Source organism: Trichosurus vulpecula, chromosome 1 (assembly GCF_011100635.1).
Source record: "Trichosurus vulpecula isolate mTriVul1 chromosome 1, mTriVul1.pri, whole genome shotgun sequence".
NCBI lineage: Eukaryota > Metazoa > Chordata > Mammalia > Diprotodontia > Phalangeridae > Trichosurus > Trichosurus vulpecula.
This window is the reverse complement of record NC_050573.1, coordinates 104,703,930-104,707,892: the sequence shown is the minus strand read 5'-3', so window position 1 is coordinate 104,707,892 and position 3,963 is coordinate 104,703,930. Positions and strand designations below refer to the sequence as shown.

The 3,963-nt window shown below is 41.1% G+C and overlaps 1 pseudogene; it reads left to right on the top strand.

Annotated features, from left to right (window-relative positions):
- Positions 1-581: 581 nt before the first annotated feature.
- On the top strand, positions 582-933 carry LOC118846568 (annotated as a pseudogene).
- Positions 934-3,963: the final 3,030 nt, after the last annotated feature.

The window sequence follows — 3,963 nt, the reverse complement described above, 5'->3', positions numbered from 1 at the left end:
GGGGAAGAATCCTCAATTTCTGAATATAAAAGCATCACTGATACCAAGCTAAGTAAGCAAAACCAGAACAATTTATACAATAACAATAATATTATAAAGACTTATAATAAGACTGATCAGCAAAATGACCAATCACTATTCCAATGATGACACATGTTATTCACCTCTAGATAGAAAGTTGATAGACTCAGTGTACAAATTGAAGGATATTTTTTTCTTTCTTCCTTTGTTTTTTTCTTCATTCATTTGTTCCTTTCTTTTTTCTTTCACTGACGTGGCTAACGCATGAATTTGTTTTGCATAACTATATTTATCTGTAATGGATTTTGTTTTTCTTACCTTCTGAATGGGTCAGGGAGGAGAATGAGAGGGAGAGATTTTGAAACTGAAAATAAAATAATTTTTTAAAGAGTATAAAGTGTACCTTTCTCCCCTCCCCTCCTTTCCCTTCCTCTCCCTTCTTCCTCCTCCTCCCTTTCCATCTCTTTCCCCCTCCTTCCCCTCCCTTTCTCACTCCTCCCCCATCCCCAACCTTCCTTCCATGTTTTCTCCTTCCTCCCTTCCCCAGACTAGATAATGCCATGGTGGAGATGGCCAAGGAGGCCATGGAGCCCTCCAAGGCAGACATCATGGGGCTATGCCAGGACATGTTCTCCAAAATGGCCACATACATGACGGGCAAGCTGACAGCCAACAATGAAGACTATAAACTTCTGGAAAATATGAACAAACTGACTAGAAATGGAAGATACTGCAGTAAACATAAATAGAAACCTAAAGGACTTAAACCAGAAATATGCAGCATTTCAGCCTGATCTGGATCAGGTTACTTTAATTGAGGAGCAAGCAGCAGCTCTGGAGCAGGCAGCCTACAAGTTGGATTCATATTCAAAGAAACTAGAAGCAAAGTACAAGAAGTTAGAGAGGAGATGAAAGACTTCTTTAGCACAAAGACTTTTAACTACAAGAATGTTTTATAAGAGCTGAAATAAGTGGGATGGAACTTATCACTATGCTTTAATTCCTAAAAAGAAGTGGTGCTGCTGATTCAAGGAGAATCCCAGCCCCCACCTCTGGTTGGTTGTGTAACCCTGGCTACCCCTGATGTTTTCCTAAACCTGGACCCCCTGGAACCTCATCTTATCATGTTCTTCATAGTATGGCCTGGACCAAGGCTCAGAAATCAGGACCAACCTTGTCTAGAGCAGGCTCAGATGAGAGGCTCTCATCTCCCTGTCTCCTCCTTCTTCCCTCTCCCTTAGGCCCCACCCCCACCCCTTTCATAACCTGTTCTTGAACTTAAATAATAAGTGCCGATGTATGAAAAAAAAGAGTATAAAGCATACTGAAACCAAAATGTCTGAGAACTGCTGGTCTAGGGACTGATGCACAGATGATATCAAACCTAATAAGAAATTAGCACCAGGACATGATAATCAGGGTCTGGGCCACTTAGAGACTAATTGATTGAGTAATCATCACTGCAACAAGTGATCTGTATTATGGAACACTGCGCTCCCGGACACTTCTTCCTCTAGCGAAATGATGGAAGAGGCAACCAATGAAGTTGAGACAGATTGTCTGTGGTCCCTCTCCTTTACATTGGGAAGAAATTTGATTTCTTGGTTGGTTGTCTAAGACTGCTATGTAGACATAGCATCAAGAATCCACTCCTGGTGCCCAAGCGATAGGTAGGGGGTCAAAGGGACCTGAATACCTGTCCTCTACTATTAATAATAACCCTCCTCTACTATTGCCATTAAATGATTCAATCTTTGTGATGTATATAACAAATTGTTCCTTCTCTCAGATTTTTGAGAGGATCTACTGTTACAGACTGGTTAAAGGATACACTGTTGGAATAGTCCAATGAGTCAGAAAAGGTAGAAAAGCTAATGTGGCCAGCGAGCCAGGTTAGCAGCGCAATGAGTTTTCTGGTCTCTAATGAAACATCTTTTTTACAGTGGATCATTGTTCACCGGCGATCCCCCTTTCTTGTACACCTGTTAACAGGAAGAGCTGTCAGTGACTAAGGCACCTACCTCATGATCAGGGTGAAGCCAGCAGAATCCAGGGGAGTATTTTAACAGTTGTTGTTTCTTTGATAGTCTATAGTTTACAAAGTAGCCATGATGACAGGTAGCATGGTGTCACGGATGAAGAGCCAGGCTTAAAGTCAGAATGTAGACCTGGATTCAAGTTCTACATTGATACATCCTGGGTGGGTGGCCCTGATCAAGTCACTTACTTTCTCAGTGTGCCAGACAAATCTCTAACTATATTTCTGAGCAAGAGCCAATCTGTGTTAACAAAGGGAGTTTTCTTACTAGGAGTTCTCTGTATCAGTCATGTGAAAATCAAACAAAAAAGTGAGCCATTAAATCATACACAAGGATCTCTGTGGTCTCATGTTGGCTTAGAAATCCACATATAAATATTATCTCTGTTCTGTTGTATTTTTATTTACTTTATTAAATATTTCCTAATTACATTTTAATCTAGTTCTGGCTGAACAGTGTTGGGTCTCATGTCTGACACCTCTGCTCTATACCAATGGAATCACATCTGTTCTGAAATAAATACTTGACTAAGCACTTGAAGCTCACAATTTCTCATCCAACAATATCAACAATTTGTCCTTGTGTACAAAACTAGTGAGTAAAACCAGGATTTGAGCCCAGGTCCTTTAACTCCAAGTGATTCAATCCAATAAGCATTTACTAAACATCTATGACATGCTAGGCACTGTGCTAGATACAGTTAATAAAGAGAAAGACAATTTCTTCCCTCAATAAATGTATAATCTACAGGGAGCAACCATACACAAAAGGAGGCAGAAAAGGGAAGGATTTGAGGAATCAATGAAACTGAAACCAGGCAGGGCAGCAAATACAAAGTGGAATGATCTAGGAGTCCAGTTGTCTTCTATAAAAGAAGACATTGGGAGGAGTGGTACTCCACCCTCCAAAGGTATCTAGTCCTCCAAAGAGGGGACAGGAGACTGAGGAAAATGGCAATCAAGACAAGTTAGCAGCCTGGTGGTGTGTTGAGGAGTGATGAGCTTATCATAGTTGGGATTTCTTGTTCCTTGGGACTGAAATCAGGCTGGACATCAGATTTAAGGTGGGGCCTTTTCACTAGTCACTACTGCAATCCATTTGCATTTAAAGGCAGTGGGTTGGAGGGGATGGGAAAAGCTATTTTCACCTTTACATTGATCATTATTACTATGTGTTCACTAATAACTTTGGTCTGACAATGTATACCAAGAAAACAGAGGTTCTCCACCAGCTACCATCCCACCCTCTGTATTTAGAACCATTGATTATAGGAAAGAGAGAAATTTTGACTGCTGTTCACTTACCTGGGCAGTATACTTTCCAGGGATGTACACGTAGACGATGAGGTTGACACATGCATTGCCAGAATTAATTCAGTGTTTGGGAAGCTTCAAAAGAAAGTGTGGAAGAGAAGAGATATTAGGCTGCCTACCAAACTAAAGGTCTATAGAGCTGTTGTGCTGACTTCATTGCTGTATGCCCATGAAACCTGGACAGTATACCAGTGCCATGTCAGGAAACTGAATCGCTTCCATTTGAATTGTCTTAGGAAGATTCTGAAGATCACCTGGAAAGGTAATATTACCAGACACTGAGTTCCCTTCTTCAACTGAAATGCCAAGTATTCAAACTCTACGGCAGAGAATGCAACTCTGATGGGCTGGCCACATTGTTCAACTGCCAAATGTACATTTGCCCAAAAGACTATTTTATGGAGAACTCACACAAGGCAAGCACTCTGATGGAGGTCAGAAGAAGTGATATAAGCATGTTCTCAAGGTCTCTCTGAAGAATTTTGGTATTGACTGAGAGACATGAGAGACACTGGCATAGAACCATCCAGCATGGCATACCCATATCAAAGAAGGCACCGTGCTCTGTGAGCAAAGCAGAATTGCAGTAG